This window comes from Oncorhynchus keta, unplaced genomic scaffold (genome assembly GCF_023373465.1).
Source record: "Oncorhynchus keta strain PuntledgeMale-10-30-2019 unplaced genomic scaffold, Oket_V2 Un_contig_1443_pilon_pilon, whole genome shotgun sequence".
NCBI classification, from domain to species: Eukaryota; Metazoa; Chordata; class Actinopteri; order Salmoniformes; family Salmonidae; genus Oncorhynchus; species Oncorhynchus keta.
Window position 1 is genome coordinate 31,501 of NW_026278748.1, and position 23,140 is coordinate 54,640.

Genomic DNA, 23,140 nt, shown 5'->3' on the forward strand with positions numbered 1-23,140 from the left:
CTGTTTCTCTGTTGATACACCTGTTTCTCTGTTAATACACCTGTAACTCCAACATAACACCTGTTTCTCTGTTGATACACCTGTTTCTCTGTTGATAACACCTGTATCTCTGTTAATACACCTGTTTCTCTGATACAGCTGTTTCTCTGTTAATACACCTGTTTCTCTGTTGATACACCTGTTTCTCTGATACACCTGTTTCTCTGTTAATACACCTGTTTCTCTGATACACCTGTTTCTCTGTTAAATACACCTGTTGCTCTGTTGTTACACCTGTTTCTCTGTTGTTACACTTGTTTCTCTGTTGTCACACCTGTAACCCCAACATAACACCTGTTGCTCTGTTGTTACACCTGTTTCTCTGTTGATACACCTGTTTCTCTGTTAATACACCTGTGACTCCAACATAACACCTGTTTCTCTGTTTTTACACCTGTTTCTCTGTAAATACACCTGTTTCTCTGTTGATACACCTGTTTCTCTGTTGATACACCTGTTTCTCTGTTGATACACCTGTTTCTCTGTTGATACACCTGTTTCTCTGTTGATACACCTGTTTCTCTGTTGATACACCTGTTTCTCTGTTGATACACCTGTTTCTCTGTTGATACACAGAGGCATAGGCAGAGTTCATCTCAGCCTATGCCTCCCTCCAATCCCTTGACTTCTTGGCACTGACGGAAACATGGATCACCACAGATAACACTGCTACTCCTACTGCTCTCTCCTCGTCCGCCCACGTGTTCTCGCACACCCCGAGAGCTTCTGGTCAGCGGGGTGGTGGCACCGGGATCCTCATCTCTCCCAAGTGGTCTTTCTCTCTTTCTCCCCTTACCCATCTGTCTATTGCCTCCTTTGAATTCCATGCTGTCACAGTTACCAGCCCTTTCAAGCTTAACATCCTTATCATTTATCGCCCTCCAGGTTCCCTTGGAGAGTTCATCAATGAGCTTGATGCCTTGATAAGCTCCTTTCCTGAGGACGGCTCACCTCTCACAGTTCTGGGCGACTTTAACCTCCCCCGTCTACCTTTGACTCATTCCTCTCTGCCTCCTTCTTTCCACTCCTCTCCTCTTTTGACCTCACCCTCTCACCTTCCCCCCTACTCACAAGGCAGGCAATACGCTTGACCTCATCTTTACTAGATGCTGTTCTTCCACTAACCTCATTGCAACTCCCCTCCAAGTCTCCGACCACTACCTTGTATCCTTTTCCCTCTCGCTCTCATCCAACACTTCCCACACTGCCCCTACTCGGATGGTATGCCGTCCCAACCTTCGCTCTCTCTCCCCGCTACTCTCTCCTCTTCCATCCTATCTTCTCTTCCCTCTGCTCAAACTTTCTCCAACCTATCTCCTGATTCTGCCTCCTCAACCCTCCTCTCCTCCCTTACTGCATCCTTTGACTCCCTATGTCCCCTATCCTCCAGGCCGGCTCGGTCCTCCCCTCCCGCTCCGTGGCTCGACGACTCATTGCGAGCTCACAGAACAGGGCTCCGGGCAGCCGAGCGGAAATGGAGGAAAACTCGCCTCCCTGCGGACCTGGCATCCTTTCACTCCCTCCTCTCTACATTTTCCTCCTCTGTCTCTGCTGCTAAAGCCACTTTCTACCATTCTAAGTTCCAAGCATCTGCCTCTAACCCTGCTCTTTGCCACCTTCTCCTCCCTCCTGAATCCTCCCCCCTCCCTCCTCCCTCTCTGCAGATGACTTCGTCAACCATTTTGAAAAGAAGGTCGATGACATCCGATCCTCGTTTGCTAAGTCAAACGACACCGCTGGTTCTGCTCACACTGCCCTACCCTATGCTCTGACCTCTTTCTCCCTCTCTCTCCAGATGAAATCTCGCGTCTTGTGACGGCCGGCCGCCCAACAACCTGCCCGCTTGACCCTATCCCCTCCTCTCTTCTCCAGACCATTTCCGGAGACCTTCTCCCTTACCTCACCTCGCTCATCAACTCATCCCTGACCGCTGGCTACGTCCCTCCCGTCTTCAAGAGAGCGAGAGTTGCACCCTTCTGAAAAAACCTACACTCGATCCCTCCGATGTCAACAACTACAGACCAGTATCCCTTCTCTCTTTTCTCTCCAAAACTCTTGAGCGTGCCGTCCTTGGCCAGCTCTACCGCTATCTCTCTCAGAATGACCTTCTTGATCCAAACCAGTCAGGTTTCAAGACTAGTCATTCAACTGAGACTGCTCTTCTCTGTATCACGGAGGCGCTCCGCACTGCTAAAGCTAACTCTCTCTCCTCTGCTCTCATCCTTCTAGACCTATCGGCTGCCTTCGACACTGTGAACCATCAGATCCTCCTCTCCACCCCTCTCCGAGTTGGGCATCTCCCGGCGCGGCCACGCTTGATTGCGTCCTACCTGACAGGTCGCTCCTACCAGGTGGCGTGGCGAGAATCTGTCTCCTCACCACGCGCTCTCACCACTGGTGTCCCCCAGGGCTCTGTTCTAGGCCCTCTCTTATTCTCGCTATACACCAAGTCACTTGGCTCTGTCATAACCTCACATGGTCTCTCCTATCATTGCTATGCAGACGACACACAATTAATCTTCTCCTTTCCCCCTTCTGATGACCAGGTGGCGAATCGCATCTCTGCATGTCTGGCAGACATATCAGTGTGGATGACGGATCACCACCTCAAGCTGAACCTCAGCAAGACGGAGCTCCTCTTCCTCCCGGGGAAGGACTGCCCGTTCCATGATCTCGCCATCACGGTTGACAACTCCATTGTGTCCTCCTCCCCAGAGCGCTAAGAACTTGGCGTGATCTGGACAACACACTGACGTTCTCAACTAACATCAAGGCGGTGTCCCGTTCCTGTAGGTTCATGCTCTACAACATCCGCAGAGTACGACCCTGCCTCACACAGGAAGCGGCGCAGGTCCTAATCCAGGCACTTGTCATCTCCCCGTCTTGATTACTGCACTCGCTGTTGGCTGGGCTCCCTGCCTGTGCCATTAAACCCCTACAACTCATCCAGAACGCCGCAGCCCGTCTGGTGTTCAACCTTCCCAAGTTCTCTCACGTCACCCCGCTCCTCCGCTCTCTCCACTGGCTTCAGTTGAAGCTCGCATCCGCTACAAGACCATGGTGCTCGCCTACGGAGCTGTGAGGGGGAACGGCACCTCAGTACCTCCAGGCTCTGATCAGGCCCTACACCCAAACAAGGGCACTGCGTTCATCCACCTCTGGCCTGCTCGCCTCCCTACCACTGAGGAAGTACAGTTCCCGCTCAGCCCAGTCAAAACTGTTCGCTGCTCTGGCCCCCAATGGTGGAACAAACTCCCTCACGACGCCAGGACAGCGGAGTCAATCACCACCTTCCGGAGACACCTGAAACCCCACCTCTTCAAGGAATACCTAGGATAGGGTAAGTAAGGGTAGGTAATCCTTCTCCCCCAACAAGATTTAGATGCAAGTGGCTGTTCCACTGGTTGTCATAAGGTGTATGCACCAATTTGTAAGTCGCTCTGGACAAGAGCGTCTGCTAAATGACTTAAATGTAAATGTAATACACCTGTTTCTCTGTTAATACACCTGTGACTCCAACATAACACCTGTTTCTCTGTTGATACACCTGTTTCTCTGTTGATACACCTGTTTCTCTGTTGATACACCTGTTTCTCTGTTGATACACCTGTTTCTCTGTTGATACACCTGTTTCTCTGTTGATACACCTGTTTCTCTGTTGATACACCTGTTTCTCTGTTGATACACCTGTTTCTCTGTTGATACACCTGTTTCTCTGTTAATACACCTGTGACTCCAACATAACACCTGTTTCTCTGTTGATACACCTGTTTCTCTGTTGTTACACCTGTTTCTCTGTTGATACACCTGTTTCTCTGTTAATACACCTGTTTCTCTGTTAATACACCTGTTTCTCTGTTGATACACCTGTAACACATACAGACATCTTCGGACAAGGTCATGTTTTACCTCCAACCAACTGTTGGTAATACTGACTGTTGGTAATACTGACTACTGACTGTTGGTAATACTGACTGTTGGTAATACTGACTACTGACTGTTGGTAATACTGACTACTGACTGTTGGTAATACTGACTGTTGGTAATACTGACTACTGACTGTTGGTAATACTGACTGTTGGTAATACTGACTACTGACTGTTGGTAATACTGACTGTTGGTAATACTGACTGTTGGTAATACTGACTACTGACTGTTGGTAATACTGACTACTGACTGTTGGTAATACTGACTGTTGGTAATACTGACTGTTGGTAATACTGACTGTTGGTAATACTGACTGTTGGTAATACTGACTGTTGGTAATACTGACTGTTGGTAATACTGACTGTTGGTAATACTGACTGTTGGTAATACTGACTACTGACTGTTGGTAATACTGACTGTTGGTAATACTGACTACTGACTGTTGGTAATACTGACTGTTGGTAATACTGACTACTGACTGTTGGTAATACTGACTACTGACTGTTGGTAATACTGACTACTGACTGTTGGTAATACTGACTGTTGGTAATACTGACTGTTGGTAATACTGACTGTTGGTAATACTGACTGTTGGTAATACTGACTGTTGGTAATACTGACTGTTGGTAATACTGACTACTGACTGTTGGTAATACTGACTGTTGGTAATACTGACTACTGACTGTTGGTAATACTGACTGTTGGTAATACTGACTGTTGGTAATACTGACTACTGACTGTTGGTAATACTGACTGTTGGTAATACTGACTGTTGGTAATAGTGACTGTTGGTAATAGTGACTGTTGGTAATAGTGACTGTTGGTAATACTGACTACTGACTGTTGGTAATACTGACTGTTGGTAATAGTGACTGTTGGTAATAGTGACTGTTGGTAATAGTGACTGTTGGTAATACTGACTACTGACTGTTGGTAATACTGACTGTTGGTAATACTGACTACTGACTGTTGGTAATACTGACTGTTGGTAATACTGACTGTTGGTAATACTGACTGTTGGTAATACTGACTACTGACTGTTGGTAATACTGACTGTTGGTAATACTGACTACTGACTGTTGGTAATACTGACTGTTGGTAATACTGACTGTTGGTAATACTGACTACTGACTGTTGGTAATACTGACTGTTGGTAATAGTGACTGTTGGTAATACTGACTACTGACTGTTGGTAATACTGACTACTGACTGTTGGTAATACTGACTGTTGGTAATACTGACTGTTGGTAATACTGACTGTTGGTAATACTGACTGTTGGTAATACTGACTGTTGGTAATACTGACTGTTGGTAATAGTGACTGTTGGTAATACTGACTGTTGGTAATACTGACTACTGACTGTTGGTTATAGTGACTGTTGGTAATACTGACTGTTGGTAATACTGACTGTTGGTAATACTGACAACTGACTGTTGGTAATACTGACTGTTGGTAATACTGACTGTTGGTAATACTGACTGTTGGTAATACTGACTACTGACTGTTGGTTATACTGACTGTTGGTAATACTGACTGTTGGTAATACTGACTGTTGGTAATACTGACTGCTGACTGTTGGTAATACTGACTGTTGGTAATACTGACTACCGACTGTTTGTTATACTGACTGTTTTTAATACTGACTGTTGGTAATACTGACTTCTGACTGTTGGTAATACTGACTGTTGGTAATACTGACTACTGACTGTTGGTAATACTGACTACTGACTGTTGGTAATACTGACTGTTGGTAATACTGACTACTGACTGTTGGTAATAGTGACTGTTGGTAATACTGACTGTTGGTAATACTGACTACTGACTGTTGGTAATACTAACTGTTGGTAATACTGACTGTTGGTAATACTGACTACTGACTGTTGGTAATACTGACTGTTGGTAATACTGACTGTTGGTAATACTGACTACTGACTGTTGGTAATAGTGACTGTTGGTAATACTGACTGTTGGTAATACTGACTACTGACTGTTGGTAATAGTGACTGTTGGTAATACTGACTGTTGGTAATACTGACTGTTGGTAATACTGACTACTGACTGTTGGTAATACTAACTGTTGGTAATACTGACTGTTGGTAATACTGACTACTGACTGTTGGTAATACTGACTGTTGGTAATACTGACTACTGACTGTTGGTTATACTGACTGTTGGTTATACTGACTGTTGGTAATACTGACTGTTGGTAATACTGACTACTGACTGTTGGTAATACTGACTGTTGGTAATACTGACTGTTGGTAATACTGACTGTTGGTAATACTGACTGTTGGTTATACTGACTGTTGGTAATACTGACTGTTGGTAATACTGACTGTTGGTAATACTGACTGTTGGTAATACTGACTACTGACTGTTGGTAATACTGACTGTTGGTAATACTGACTGTTGGTAATACTGACTGTAATACTGGTTATAGTGACTAGTGACTGTTGGTAATACTGACTGTTGGTAATACTGACTGTTGGTAATACTGACTACTGACTGTTGGTAATACTGACTACTGACTGTTGGTAATACTGACTGTTGGTAATACTGACTGTTGGTAATACTGACTGTTGGTAATACTGACTGTTGGTAATACTGACTGTTGGTAATACTGACTACTGACTGTTGGTAATACTGACTACTGACTGTTGGTAATACTGACTGTTGGTAATACTGACTGTTGGTAATACTGACTACTGACTGTTGGTAATACTGACTGTTGGTAATACTGACTGTTGGTAATACTGACTGTTGGTAATACTGACTACTGACTGTTGGTAATAGTGACTTCTGACTGTTGGTAATACTGACTGTTGGTAATACTGACTGTTGGTAATACTGACGTAATACTGGTTATAGTGACTAGTGACTGTTGGTAATACTGACTGTTGGTAATACTGACTGTTGGTAATACTGACTACTGACTGTTGGTAATACTGACTGTTGGTAATACTGACTGTTGGTAATACTGACGTAATACTGGTTATAGTGACTAGTGACTGTTGGTAATACTGACTGTTGGTAATACTGACTACTGACTGTTGGTAATACTGACTGTTGGTAATACTGACTACTGACTGTTGGTAATACTGACTGTTGGTAATACTGACTACTGACTGTTGGTAATACTGACTACTGTTGGTAATACTGACAACTGACTGTTGGTAATACTGACTGTTGGTAATACTGACTGTTGGTAATACTGACTGTTGGTAATACTGACTACTGACTGTTGGTTATACTGACTGCTGACTGTTGGTAATACTGACTACTGACTGTTGGTTATACTGACTGCTGACTGTTGGTAATACTGACTGTTGGTAATACTGACTGTTGGTAATACTGACTGTTGGTAATACTGACTGTTGGTAATACTGACTGTTGGTAATACTGACTGTTGGTAATACTGACTACTGACTGTTGGTAATACTGACTGTTGGTAATACTGACTACTGACTGTTGGTAATACTGACTGTTGGTAATACTGACTGTTGGTAATACTGACTGTTGGTAATACTGACTACTGACTGTTGGTAATACTGACTGTTGGTAATACTGACTGTTGGTAATACTGACTGTTGGTAATACTGACTGTTGGTAATACTGACTACTGACTGTTGGTAATACTGACTGTTGGTAATACTGACTACTGACTGTTGGTAATACTGACTGTTGGTAATACTGACTACTGACTGTTGGTAATACTGACTGTTGGTAATACTGACTGTTGGTAATACTGACTACTGACTGTTGGTAATACTGACTACTGACTGTTGGTAATACTGACTGTTGGTAATAGTGACTGTTGGTAATAGTGACTGTTGGTAATACTGACTACTGACTGTTGGTAATACTGACTGTTGGTAATACTGACTGTTGGTAATAGTGACTGTTGGTAATAGTGACTGTTGGTAATACTGACTACTGACTGTTGGTAATAGTGACTGTTGGTAATACTGACTACTGACTGTTGGTAATACTGACTGTTGGTAATACTGACTGTTGGTAATACTGACTGTTGGTAATACTGACTACTGACTGTTGGTAATACTGACTGTTGGTAATACTGACTGTTGGTAATACTGACTGTTGGTAATACTGACTACTGACTGTTGGTAATACTGACTGTTGGTAATACTGACTGTTGGTAATACTGACTACTGACTGTTGGTTATAGTGACTGTTGGTAATACTGACTGTTGGTAATACTGACTGTTGGTAATACTGACAACTGACTGTTGGTAATACTGACTGTTGGTAATACTGACTGTTGGTAATACTGACTGTTGGTAATACTGACTACTGACTGTTGGTTATACTGACTGTTGGTAATACTGACTGTTGGTAATACTGACTGTTGGTAATACTGACTGTTGGTAATACTGACTGTTGGTAATACTGACTGTTGGTAATACTGACTGCTGACTGTTGGTAATACTGACTGTTGGTAATACTGACTACCGACTGTTTGTTATACTGACTGTTTTAATACTGACTGTTGGTAATACTGACTACTGACTGTTGGTAATACTGACTGTTGGTAATACTGACTGTTGGTAATACTGACTACTGACTGTTGGTAATACTGACTGTTGGTAATACTGACTACTGACTGTTGGTAATACTGACTGTTGGTAATACTGACTGTTGGTAATACTGACTGTTGGTAATACTGACTGTTGGTAATACTGACTGTTGGTAATACTGACTGTTGGTAATACTGACTGTTGGTAATACTGACTGTTGGTAATACTGACTGTTGGTAATACTGACTGTTGGTAATACTGACTGTTGGTAATACTGACTGTTGGTAATACTGACTGTTGGTAATACTGACTGTTGGTAATACTGACTGTTGGTAATACTGACTACTGACTGTTGGTAATACTGACTGTTGGTAATACTGACTGTTGGTAATACTGACTGTTGGTAATACTGACTACTGACTGTTGGTAATACTGACTGTTGGTAATACTGACTGTTGGTAATACTGACTGTTGGTAATACTGACTGTTGGTTATACTGACTGTTGGTAATACTGACTGTTGGTAATACTGACTGTTGGTAATACTGACTGTTGGTAATACTGACTACTGACTGTTGGTAATACTGACTGTTGGTAATACTGACTAATACTGGTTATAGTGACTAGTGACTGTTGGTAATACTGACTGTTGGTAATACTGACTGTTGGTAATACTGACTACTGACTGTTGGTAATACTGACTACTGACTGTTGGTAATACTGACTGTTGGTAATACTGACTGTTGGTAATACTGACTGTTGGTAATACTGACTGTTGGTAATACTGACTACTGACTGTTGGTAATACTGACTACTGACTGTTGGTAATACTGACTGTTGGTAATACTGACTACTGACTGTTGGTAATAGTGACTTCTGACTGTTGGTAATACTGACTGTTGGTAATACTGACTGTTGGTAATACTGACTACTGACTGTTGGTAATACTGACTGTTGGTAATACTGACTGTTGGTAATACTGACGTAATACTGGTTATAGTGACTAGTGACTGTTGGTAATACTGACTGTTGGTAATACTGACTACTGACTGTTGGTAATACTGACTGTTGGTAATACTGACTACTGACTGTTGGTAATACTGACTGTTGGTAATACTGACTGTTGGTAATACTGACTGTTGGTAATACTGACTGTTGGTAATACTGACTACTGACTGTTGGTAATACTGACTGTTGGTAATACTGACAACTGACTGTTGGTAATACTGACTGTTGGTAATACTGACTGTTGGTAATACTGACTGTTGGTAATACTGACTGTTGGTAATACTGACTACTGACTGTTGGTAATACTGACTGTTGGTAATACTGACAACTGACTGTTGGTAATACTGACTGTTGGTAATACTGACTGTTATCTATCTGTTACTGACTACTGACTGTTGGTTATACTGACTACTGACTGTTGGTAATACTGACTGTTGGTAATACTGACTACTGACTGTTGGTTATACTGACTGCTGACTGTTGGTAATACTGACTGTTGGTAATACTGACTGTTGGTAATACTGACTGTTGGTAATACTGACGTAATACTGGTTATAGTGACTAGAATAGTTCATGTTTACCTCCAACCAACTGTTGGTAATAGTGACTTCTCGCTCCCATCCATCCATCTATCTATCTATCTATCTGTTCCCCTGACACCACAGCTCTCTGCTCCCATCCATCTATCTATCTGTTCCCCTGACACCACAGCTCTCCACTCCCATCCATCCATCTATCTATCTGTTCCCCTGACACCACAGCTCTCTGCTCCCATCCATCTATCTATCTGTTCCCCTGACACCACAGCTCTCTGCTCCCATCCATCCATCTATCTATCTGTTCCCCTGACACCACAGCTCTCCGCTCTCATCCATCCATCTATCTATCTGTTCCCCTGACACCACAGCTCTCCTCTCCCATCCATCCATCTATCTATCTGTTCCCCTGACACCACAGCTCTCCTCTCCCATCCATCCATCTATCTATCTGTTCCCCTGACACCACAGCTCTCTGCTCCCATCCATCCATCTATCTATCTGTTCCCCTGACACCACAGCTCTCTGCTCCCATCCATCCATCTATCTATCTGTTCCCCTGACACCACAGCTCTCTGCTCCCATCCATCCATCTATCTATCTGTTCCCCTGACACCACAGCTCTCTGCTCTCATCCATCTATCTATCTATCTGTTCCCCTGACACCACAGCTCTCTGCTCCCATCTATCTATCTATCTGTTCCCCTGACACCACAGCTCTCTGCTCCCATCCATCCATCTATCTATCTGTTCCCCTGATACCACAGCACTCAGCTCCCATCCATCTATCTATCTATCTGTTCCCCTGACACCACAGCTCTCTGCTCCCATCTATCTATCTATCTGTTCCCCTGACACCACAGCTCTCTGCTCCCATCCATCCATCTATCTATCTGTTCCCCTGACACCACAGCTCTCTGCTCCCATCCATCCATCTATCTATCTGTTCCCCTGACACCACAGCTCTCTGCTCCCATCTATCTATCTATCTATCTGTTCCCCTGACACCACAGCTCTCTGCTCCCATCCATCCATCTATCTATCTGTTCCCCTGATACCACAGCACTCAGCTCCCATCCATCTATCTATTTATCTGTTCCCCTGACACCACAGCTCTCTGCTCCCATCTATCTATCTATCTGTTCCCCTGACACCACAGCTCTCTGCTCCCATCCATCCATCTATCTATCTGTTCCCCTGACACCACAACACTCAGCTCTCATCCATCTATCTATCTGTTCCCCTGACACCACAGCTCTCCACTCTCATCCATCTATCTATCTATCTATCTGTTCCCCTGACACCACAGCTCTCTGCTCCCATCCATCCATCTATCTATCTGTTCCCCTGACACCACAGCTCTCTGCTCCCATCCATCCATCTATCTATCTGTTCCCCTGACACCACAGCTCTCTGCTCCCATCCATCTATCCATCTATCTGTTCCCCTGACACCACAGCTCTCCTCTCCCATCCATCCATCTATCTATCTGTTCCCCTGACACCACAGCTCTCCTCTCCCATCCATCCATCTATCTGTTCCCCTGACACCACAGCACTCAGCTCCCATCCATCCATCTATCTGTTCCCCTGACACCACAGCTCTCCTCTCCCATCCATCCATCTATCTGTTCCCCTGACACCACAGCACTCCTCTCCCATCCATCCATCTATCTGTTCCCCTGACACCACAGCTCTCCTCTCCCATCCATCCATCTATCTATCTGTTCCCCTGACACCACAGCTCTCCTCTCCCATCCAGCCTAATGCGCCCTAATAGAGAGACAGCACCTTTACCAGTGGTTACAGAGTTACCTTGTTAACTGTTGAGGAGAAAATAACAGACTGAAAAAAATAATGATGCTTATGATGTGAGAGAGTGGAACACAGCTGCTCATTAGAGTAACCTGTTAGAAAGAGCCTGATATCCTCCTCTCCTCTCCCCTCCCCTCCCCTCCCCTCCCTCCCCCCCCACTCCTCCCTGCCTCCCTCTCTCCCTCCCTCCCTCCCCTCCCCTCCCCCTCCTCCCTCCCTCCTGATATCAGAGTTAGTGCGGACAGTGATGTGAGAGAATGGAACACAGCTGCTCAGTAGAGTAAACTGTTAGAAAGAGCCTGATATACTCCCCTCCCCTCCCCTTCCCTCCCTCCTCCCTCCCCCTCCCCTCCCCTCCCTCCTGGTATCCCCCTCCTCCCTCCCTCCTGATATCAGAGTTAGTGAGGACAGTGATGTGAGAGAGTGCAACACAGCTGCTCAGTAGAGTAAACTGTTAGAAAGAGCCTGATATCCTCCCCTCCCCCCTCCCCTCCCCTACCCCTCCCCTCCCTCCCCTCCCTCCTGGTATCCCCCTCCTCCCTCCCTCCTGATATCAGAGTTAGTGAGGACAGTGATGTGAGAGAGTGCAACACAGCTGCTCAGTAGAGTAAACTGTTAGAAAGAGCCTGATATCCTCCCCTCCCCCTCCCCTCCCCTACCCCTCCCCTCCCCTCCCTCCTGGTATCCCCCTCCTCCCTCCCTCCTGATATCAGAGTTAGTGAGGACAGTGATGTGAGAGAGTGCAACACAGCTGCTCAGTAGAGTAAACTGTTAGAAAGAGCCTGATATCCACCCCTCCCCTCCCCTCCCTCCCTCCCCCTCCCTCGTCTCTCCTCTACACGTGGTGTAACGACAACCAGAGATAAACAGTAACTATAGCAACACACGTACCTTCAACCTTGGGACTCTGTGTCTGTGTCTCAAACGGCCCCTGTTCTCTAGGGTGCACTAACTTTTCACCACAGCCCTGTGCAACAGTAGTGCACTATATAGGGGAACAGGGTGTCAATAGGGATGCAGTCTTTACCTCTCAATTGCTCAGTAGCGAATCTGGAAGACGTCTATGAGAAGAGCTGCAGAGATCATTCAGGGTTGTCAAACTGATTTAACAGGACAGGGTTGTCAAACTGATTTTGTTGCCTTGGGGAGGGTTCGGTGTGTTTTAGGGGGGGGGGGGTAGTGTATTTTGGGGGTGACAGGGGAAGGTGGTGTGTTTTGGGGTGGAAACATGGGAGGGTAGTGTGTTTTGGGGGGGACATGGGAGGGTAGTGTGTTTTGGGGGGGACAGGGGAGGGTAGTGTGTTTTGGGGCGGACAGGGGAGGGTAGTGTGTTTGGGGGGGACAGGGAGGGTAGTGTGTTTTGGGGGCGGACAGGGGAGGGTAGTGTGTTTGGGGGGGGACAGGGGAGGGTAGTGTGTTTTGGGGTGGAAACATGGGAGGGTAGTGTGTTTTGGGGGGGACATGGGAGGGTAGTGTGTTTTGGGGGGTCAGGGGAGGGTAGTGTGTTTTGGGGCAGACAGGGGAGGGTAGTGTGTTTGGGGGGGGACAGGGGAGGGTAGTGTTTTTTTCTATATAAGGTCCCACAGTTGACAGTGCATGTCAGAGCAAAATCCAAGCCATGAGGTCGAAGGAATTGTCCGTAGAGCTACGAGACAGGATTGTGTCGAGGCACAGATCTGGGAAAGGTAACCAAAACAAGGTCCCCAAGAACACAGTGGCCTTCATCATTCTTAAATGTTAGAAGTTTGGAACCACCAAGACTCTACCTGGAGCTGGCCGCCTGGACAAACTGAGCAATCAAGGAAGAAGGGCCTTGGTCAGGGAGGTGACCAAGAACCCGATGGTCACTCTGACAGAGCTCCAGAGTTCCTCTGTGGAGATGGAATAGCCTTCCAGAAGGACAACCATCTCGGCAGCACTCCACCAATCAGGCCTTTATGGTAGAGTGGCCAGACGGAATCCATTTCTCAGTAAAAGGCACATGGCAGCCCACTTGGAGTTTGCAAAAAGGCACTTAAAGACACTCAGACCATGAGAAACAAAATGATCTGGTCTGATGAAACCAAGATTTAAGTCTTTGGCCTGAATAACAAGCCTCACGTCTGGAGGAAACCTGGCACCATCCCTACGGTGAAGCATGGTGGTGGCAGCATCATGCTGTGGGGATGTTTTTCAGCGGCAGGGACTGGGAGACTAGTCAGGATCGAGGTAAAGATGAACTGAGCAAAGTACAGATAGATCCTTGATGAAAACCTGCTCCAGATGGCTCAGGACCACTGGGGCGAAGGTTCATCTTCCAACAGGACAACGACCCTAAGCACACAGCCAAGACAACGCAGTAGTGGCTTCGAGACAAGTCTCTGAATGTCCTTGAGTGGCCCAGCCAGAGCCCGGACTTGAACCTGATTGAACATCTCTGGAGAGACCTGAAAAATAGCTGTGCAGCGACGCTCCCCCATCCAACCTGACAGAGCTTGAGAGGATCTGCAGAGAGCAATGGGAGAAACTCTCCAAATACAGGTGTGTCAAGCATGTAGCATCATACCCAAGAAGACTCGATGCTGTTATCGCTGCCAAAGGTGCTTCAACAAAGTGCTGAGTAAAAGGTCTGAATACGTATGTACATTTGATATTTACGTTTTTTATTTTACTTTTATGAACGAGCAAAAATGCCTAAAAAGTAGTTTTCCTTTGTCATTATGGGGTATGGTGATGTCACTGTGGGGTATGGTGATGTCATTATGGGGTATGGTGATGTCACTGTGGGGTATGGTGATGTCATTATGGGGTATGGTGATGTCATTATGGGGTATGGTGATGTCATTATGGGGTATGGTGATGTCATTATGAGGTATGGTGATGCCATTATGGGGTATGGTGATGCCATTATGGGGTATGGTGATGTCATTATGGGGTATGGTGATGTCATTATGGGGTATGGTGATGTCATTATGGGGTATGGTGATGTCATTATGGGGTATGGTGATGTCATTATGGGGTATGGTGATGTCATTATGGGGTATGGTGATGTCATTATGGGGCATGTGTGATGTCATTATGGGGTATGGTGATGTCATTATGAGGTATGATGTGATGTCAGTATGATGTGGGATGGTATGATGTGATCAATAGGACAGTATGATGTGATCAATAGGACAGTATGATGTGATCAATAGGACAGTATGATGTGTGATCAATAGGACATGTGATAGGACAGTATGATGTGATCAATAGGACAGTATGATGTGATCAATAGGACAGTATGATGTGATAGGACAGTATGAGGACAGTATGGTGTGATCAATAGGACAGTATCACATCAACTCAGTAGGAGTTATATGATGTGATCAATATGATGTGATCAATAGGACAGTATGATGTGATCAATAGGACAGTATGATGTGATCAATAGGACAGTATGATGTGATCAATAGGACAGTATGATGTGATCAATAGGACAGTATGATGTGATCAATAGGACAGTATGATGTGATCAATAGGACAGTATCACATCAACTCAGTCAGTTATATGATGTGATCAATAAGACAGTATGATGTGATCAATAGGACAGTATGATGTGATCAATAGGACAGTATGATGTGATCAATAGGACAGTATGATGTGATCAATAGGACAGTATCACATCAACTCAGTATGATGTGTCAATATATGATGTGATCAATAGGACAGTATGATGTGATCAATAGGACAGTATGATGTGATCAATAGGACAGTATGATGTGATCAATATGACAGTATGATGTGATCAATAGGACAGTATGATGTGATCAATAGGACAGTATGATGTGATCAATAGGACAGTATGATGTGATCAATAGGACAGTATGATGTGATCAATAGGACAGTATCACATCAACTCAGTCAGTTATATGATGTGATCAATAAGACAGTATGATGTGATCAATAGGATAGTATCACATCAACTCAGTCAGTTATATATCTTCAGAGTAAAAGATTTAGAGAAACTGTTTGAAGTGTCGTGGTCTGTAGTCAGTGTTGGTCTGTAGTCAGTGTTGTTTGAAGTGTCGTGGTCTGTACTCAGTGTTGTTTGCAGTGTCGTGGTCTGTACTCAGTGTTGTTTGCAGTGTCGTGGTCTGTACTCAGTGTTGTTTGAAGTGTCGTGGTCTGTAGTCATTGTTTGAAGTGTCGCAGTGGTCTGTACTCAGTGTTTGAAGTGTCGTGGTCTGTACTCAGTGTTGTTTGCAGTGTCGTGGTCTGTACTCAGTGTTGTTTGCAGTGTCGTGGTCTGTAGTCAGTGTTGTTTGAAGTGTCGTGGTCTGTACTCAGTGTTGTTTGCAGTGTCGTGGTCTGTACTCAGTGTTGTTTGAAGTGTCGTGGTCTGTAGTCAGTGTTGTTTGAAGTGTCGTGGTCTGTAGTCAGTGTTGTTTGCAGTGTCGTGGTCTGTAGTCAGTGTTGGTCTGTAGTCAGTGTTTGAAGTGTCGTGGTCTGTACTCAGTGTTGTTTGCAGTGTCGTGGTCTGTACTCAGTGTTGTTTGAAGTGTCATGGTCTGTAGTCAGTGTCGTGGTGTGTAGTCAGTGTTGGTCTGTAGTCAGTGTTGGTCTGTAGTCAGTGTTGGTTTGTAGTCAGTGTTGTTTGAAGTGTCGTGGTCTGTAGTCAGTGTTGTTTGAAGTGTCGTGGTCTGTAGTCAGTGTTGGTCTGTAGTCAGTGTTGGTCTGTAGTCAGTGTTGGTTTGTAGTCAGTGTTGTTTGAAGTGTCGTGGTCTGTAGTCAGTGTTGTTTGAAGTGTCGTGGTCTGTAGTCAGTGTTGGTTTGTAGTCAGTGTTGGTTTGTAGTCAGTGTTGTTTGAAGTGTCGTGGTCTGTAGTCAGTGTTGGTTTGTAGTCAGTGCTGTTTGAAGTGTCGTGGTCTGTAGTCAGTGCTGTTTGAAGTGTCGTGGTCTGTACTCAGTGTTGGTTTGTAGTCAGTGTTGTTTGAAGTGTCGTGGTCTGTAGTCAGTGTCGTGGTCTGTAGTCAGTGTTGGTTTGTAGTCAGTGCTGTTTGAAGTGTCGTGGTCTGTACTCAGTGTTGTTTGCAGTGTCGTGGTCTGTACTCAGTGTTGTTTGCAGTGTCGTGGTCTGTACTCAGTGTTGTTTGAAGTGTCGTGGTCTGTACTCAGTGTTGTTTGAAGTGTCGTGGTCTGTACTCAGTGTTGTTTGAAGTGAAGTGTCGTGGTCTGTAGTCAGTGTTGTTTGCAGTGTCGTGGTCTGTAGTCAGTGTTGTTTGAAGTGTCGTGGTCTGTAGTCAGTGTTGGTCTGTAGTCAGTGTTGGTCTGTAGTCAGTGTTGGTCTGTAGTCAGTGTTGTTTGAAGTGTCGTGGTCTGTAGTCAGTGTCGTGGTCTGTAGTCAGTGTTGGTTTGTAGTCAGTGCTGTTTGAAGTGTCGTGGTCTGTACTCAGTGTTGTTTGCAGTGTCGTGGTCTGTACTCAGTGTTGTTTGCAGTGTCGTGGTCTGTACTCAGTGTTGTTTGCAGTGTCGTGGTCTGTACTCAGTGTTGTTTGAAGTGTCGTGGTCTGTAGTCAGTGTTGTTTGCAGTGTCGTGGTCTGTACTCAGTGTTGTTTGAAGTGTCGTGGTCTGTAGTCAGTGTTGTTTGCAGTGTCGTGGTCTGTAGTCAGTGTCGTGGTCTGTACTCAGTGTTTGCAGTGTCGTGGTGTGTAGTCAGTGTTGGTCTGTAGTCAGTGTTTGTCTGTAGTCAGTGGTTTGAAGTGTCGTGGTCTGTAGTCAGTGTTGTTTGCAGTGTCGTGGTCTGTAGTCAGTGTTGTTTGAAGTGTCGTGGTCTGTAGTCAGTGTTGTTTGCAGTGTCGTGGTCTGTAGTCAGTGTTGGTCTGCAGTCAGTAGTTTGAAGTGTCGTGGTCTGTAGTCAGTGTTGTTTGCAGTGTCGTGGTCTGTAGTCAGTGTTGTTTGAAGTGTTGTGGTCTGTAGTCAGTGTTGGTCTGTAGTCAGTGTTGTTTGAAGTGTCGTGGTCTGTAGTCAGTGTTGTTTGAAGTGTCGTGGTCTGTAGTCAGTGTTGTTTGCAGTGTCGTGGTCTGTAGTCAGTGTTGTTTGAAGTGTTGTGGTCTGTAGTCAGTGTTGGTCTGTAGTCAGTGTTGGTCTGTACTCGGTGTTGGTCTGTAGTCAGTGTTGGTTTGTAGTCAGTGTTGTTTGAAGTGTCGTGGTCTGTAGTCAATGTTGTTTGAAGTGTCGTGGTCTGTAGTCAGTGTTGTTTGCAGTGTCGTGGTCTGTAGTCAGTGTTGGTCTGTAGTCAGTGTTGTTTGAAGTGTTGTGGTCTGTAGTCAGTGTTGTTTGCAGTGTCGTGGTCTGTAGTCAGTGTTGTTTGAAGTGTCGTGGTCTGTACTCAGTGTTGTTTGAAGTGTCGTGGTCTGTACTCAGTGTTGTTTGAAGTGTCGTGGTCTGTACTCAGTGTTGTTTGAAGTGTCGTGGTCTGTAGTCAGTGTTGTTTGCAGTGCCGTGGTCTGTAGTCAGTGTTGTTTGCAGTGTCGTGGTCTGTACTCGGTGTTGTTTGCAGTGTCGTGGTCTGTAGTCAGTGTTGGTCTGCAGTCAGTTGTTTGAAGTGTCGTGGTCTGTAGTCAGTGTTGTTTGCAGTGTCGTGGTCTGTAGTCAGTGTTGGTCTGCAGTCAGTAGTTTGAAGTGTCGTGGTCTGTAGTCAGTGTTGTTTGCAGTGTCGTGGTCTGTAGTCAGTGTTGGTCTGTAGTCAGTGTTGGTCTGTAGTCAGTGTTGGTCTGTAGTCAGTGCCGTGGTCTGTAGTCAGTGTTGGTCTGTAGTCAGTGTTGGTCTGTAGTCAGTGTTGGTCTGTAGTCAGTGTTGGTCTGTAGTCAGTGTTGGTCTGTAGTCAGTGTTGTTTGCAGTGTTGTGGTCTGTACTCGGTGTTGTTTGAAGTGTCGTGGTCTGTAATCAGTGTTGTTTTGATGGACCTGTAGCTGCTCCTACAATGCTGAGTAGCTGAATTACCTTTTGCTGAACCGCCTACCAACCCCCAGACAGCCAGGAGAAACACAAAGGCCCAGACAGACACTTGACTGTTCAGACACACACACACACACACATACACACATACACACGAACATAAACACACACACACAGATTGTTCTCTACCAGGGAGTCTTTCAGGCAGGGAGCTGATGCCAGAACTCCATTGACGTCTTCCCGAGAGTTAGAGAGAGTTAGAGAGAGAGAGAGAGAGAGAGAGAGAGAGAGAGAGAGAGAGAGAGAGAGAGAGAGAGAGAGAGAGAGAGAGAGAGAGAGAGAGAGAGAGTTAGAGAGAGTTAGAGAGAGTTAGAGAGAGAGAGAGAGAGAGAGAGAGAGAGAGAGAGAGAGAGAGAGAGAGAGAGAGAGAGAGAGAGAGAGAGAGAGAGAGAGAGAGAGTTAGAAAGAGTTAGAGAGAGAGAGAGAGAGAGAGAATGCTTCTCCTGTCTTTGTGTGGCATCATCAGAAGATTGTGTTTGCAAAAGCATCGCCCCTGAAATAGAATCTCATATAAACGTTATCATCAAAAATATGATTGACTGTTTCGGATCCTCGTTCAGTGTTCTTCCTGAATCGTTCGGTTCTTTGTCAAGTGGGTCTTTGTGTAACACCGCAGACTGATCACGTTGATCAATGCCTTCAATTATTCAGTCTGCCATCTGATAGGACACCGATTCAGACAGCAAACGACGTGTGGCGTCTCTAACAATGTGTAGAGGGTTGACGTGTAGGGGTCTCTAATGACGTGTAGTTCCTTGTGTCAGCAGGGTTGTAGTTCTTTGTGTCAGCAGGGTTGTAGTTCTTTGTGTCAGCAGGGTTGTAGTTCTTTGTGTCAGCAGTGTTGTTGTAGTTCTTTGTGTCAGCAGTGTTGTAGTTCTTTGTGTCAGCAGTGTTGTTGTAGTTCTTTGTGTCAGCAGTGTTGTAGTTCTTTGTGTCAGCAGTGTTGTAGTTCTTTGTGTCAGCAGGGTTGTAGTTCCTTGTGTCAGCAGGGTTGTAGTTCTTTGTGTCAGCAGTGTTGTTGTAGTTCTTTGTGTCAGCAGGGTTGTAGTTCTTTGATTCACGAGGGTTGTAGTAGTTATTTGTGTCAGCAGGGTTGTAGTTCTTTGTGTCAGCAGTGTTGTAGTTCTTTGTGTCAGCAGGGTTGTAGTTCTTTGTGTCAGCAGTGTTGTAGTTCTTTGTGTCAGCAGTGTTGTAGTTCTTTGTGTCAGCAGGGTTGTAGTTCTTTGTGTCAGCAGGGTTGTAGTTCTTTGTGTCAGCAGTGTTGTAGTTCTTTGTGTCAGCAGGGTTGTAGTTCTTTGTGTCAGCAGTGTTGTAGTTCTTTGTGTCAGCAGTGTTGTTGTAGTTCTTTGTGTCAGCAGGGTTGTAGTTCTTTGTGTCAGCAGTGTTGTAGTTCTTTGATTCACGAGGGTTGTAGTTCTTTGTGTCAGCAGTGTTGTAGTTCTTTGTGTCAGCAGGGTTGTAGTTCTTTGTGTCAGCAGTGTTGTAGTTCTTTGTGTCAGCAGGGTTGTAGTTCTTTGTGTCAGCAGTGTTGTAGTTCTTTGTGTCAGCAGGGTTGTAGTTCTTTGTGTCAGCAGTGTTGTAGTTCTTTGTGTCAGCAGTGTTGTAGTTCTTTGTGTCAGCAGGGTTGTTGTAGTTCTTTGTGTCAGCAGGGTTGTAGTTCTTTGTGTCAGCAGGGTTGTAGTTCTTTGTGTCAGCAGTGTTGTAGTTCTTTGTGTCAGCAGTGTTGTTGTAGTTCTTTGTGTCAGCAGGGTTGTAGTTCTTTGTGTCAGCAGTGTTGTAGTTCTTTGTGTCAGCAGGGTTGTAGTTCTTTGATTCACGAGGGTTGTAGTTCTTTGTGTCAGCAGGGTTGTAGTTCTTTGTGTCAGCAGTGTTGTAGTTCTTTGTGTCAGCAGTGTTGTAGTTCTTTGTGTCAGCAGGGTTGTAGTTCTTTGTTTCAGCAGTGTTGTTGTAGTTCTTTGTGTCAGCAGTGTTGTAGTTCTTTGTTCAGTGTTGTAGTTTTGTGTCAGCAGGGTTGTAGTCAGCATTGTAGTTCTTTGTGTCAGCAGTGTTGTAGTTCCTTTGTGTCAGCAGTGTTGTAGTTCTTTGCGTCAGCAGGGTTGTAGTTCTTTGTGTCAGCAGTGTTGTAGTTCCTTGTGTCAGCAGGGTTGTAGTTCTTTGTGCTGCTTAGTGCCAGAGGAAGATCACCATAATTACCAGTCAATTAGCCCGGCAGTAGCAGCATTGCCCAGGACTAGCAGTAAATTGCATAGTTAGCTTTGTTATGTTTGCTACAGAGTGAACCTGTGAAATAGACTGAACCCACCTGTAACCCCATTCGCTGCTCTAACGTGTGTCTATGGAGGGAATGGATGGGCGCTGGAAGAGTGCGAGGGCGGAATTGAGAATTGTCGCTGGTACTACCAGTTACCCTGACGACAGTGAGTACTGTAGAGTCAAGATATTGTAGTGACCTTAACTTAACACCTAACAACCTTGTAAAAAGGTTTGGACCTCTTGGCGTAATGGTTGAGGTGTTGGCTGGACCTGGATTCGTGTCCCGGTCAAGGCTACTCCTGGACCTGGGTTCGCGTCCCGGTCAAGGCTACCCCTGGACCTGGGTTCGTGTCCCGGTCAAAGCTACCCCTGGACCTGGGTTCGTGTCCCGGTCAAGGCTACCCCTGGACCTGGGTTCGTGTCCCGGTCAAGGCTACCCCTGGACCTGGGTTCGTGTCCCGGTCAAGACTACCCCTGGACCTGGGTTCGTGTCCCGGTCAAGGCTACCCCTGGACCTGGGTTCGTGTCCCGGTCAAGGTTACCCCTGGACCTGGGTTCGCGTCCCGGTCAAAGCTACCACTGGACCTGGGTTCGCGTCCCGGTCAAGGCTACCCCTGGACCTGGGTTCGCGTCCCGGTCAAGGCTACCCCTGGACCTGGGTTCGTGTCTCGGTCAAGGCTACCCCTGGACCTGGGTTCGTGTCCCGGCCAAGGCTACTCCTGGACCTGGGTTCGTGTCCCGGTCAAGGCTACCCCTGGACCTGGGTTCGCGTCCCGGTCAAAGCTACCCCTGGACCTGGGTTCGCGTCCCGGTCAAGGCTACCCCTGGACCTGGGTTCGTGTCCCGGTCAAAGCTACTCCTGGACCTGGGTTCGTGTCCCAGTCAAGGCTACCCCTGGACCTGGGTTCGCGTCCCGGTCAAGGCTACTCCTGGACCTGGGTTCGTGTCCCGGTCAAAGCTACTCCTGGCGTCCCGGTCAAGGCTACACCTGGAATACACTACAATATGCAAAGTACCAGTTCTAATACACTCTTAGTTAAAAAGGTGCTATCTAGAACCTGAAAGGGTTCTTTGGTTGTCCCCCATAGGAGAACCCTGTTTGGTTCTGCGTAGAACACTTTATGGTGTCCAGGTAGAGCCCTTTTAAGTTCTATGTAGAACCCTTTCCACAGAGGGTGGAACCCAAAAGGGTTCTACCTGGGAGTCAAAAAAAGGGTTCTACCTGGAACCCAAAAGGTTCTCCTTGGACACCAAAAAGGGTTCTCCTATGTGGGACAGCTGAAGAACCCTTATCAAACTGAGTGTATTGCTCATATCAGATGTGTAGGATTATGATTTGGTTGAAAGCCTCTGGCCCCTAGGCATTACATACACACTGTTAATATTGAAGTGAATCTGAGTGGCTCTTTAGAAATTAAACAATTAAATTTCACCAGCAAACTTCCCTGGCTGAGACATCAAGCCTTTGAAGCAGACATATACTTTACAGATACAGAGCTCTCATACAGTACCATCTCAATGATGAATTGGGGAGGTTGTGAGGCATCTTTTCTATTGTTTGATGAGGCACATTGTTGCCAGTTCTCTCTCTCCTGATCAGACTCTCTCGAATATCAGATACTGTGATGTGGGACTCTGTAATCAGTCTCGTATTACTTCTAACGTCTGCCTAGGGAAAACAGTCTTCATCGGAGCACATTAATAAACAACCATCTCCTCCTCCCTCCTCCTCTCCCTCCCCCTCCCTCCCTCCTCCCCATCCCTCCTCCCCATCCTCCCCATCTCTCTCCCTCCCTCCTCCCCATCTCTCCATCTCTCTCCCCCTCCCCCTCCTCCCTCCCCCCTCCCTCCCCCTCCCCCCACTCCCTTCTCCCCTCTCCTCCCTCCTCCCCATCTCCCTCCCTCCCCTTCTCCCTCTCCCCCCTCCTCCTCCCCCTCTCCCCCCCCTCCTCCCCCCCTCCCCCTCCTCCCCCTCTCCCTCCCCTCCCCCTCCTCCTCCCCCTCCCCCTCCTCCTCCCCCTCCCCCTCCTCCCCCACTCCCCCCTTCT

The 23,140-nt window shown here is 46.1% G+C and overlaps 1 protein-coding gene across 2 annotated transcripts in view; it reads left to right on the top strand.

Moving 5' to 3' along the window:
• The window catches only part of LOC127918539 (galanin receptor type 1-like), a 55,577-nt gene that overhangs the window by 30,869 nt on the left and 1,568 nt on the right, over positions 1-23,140 (top strand). The gene's annotated exons all lie outside the window — the stretch shown is intronic.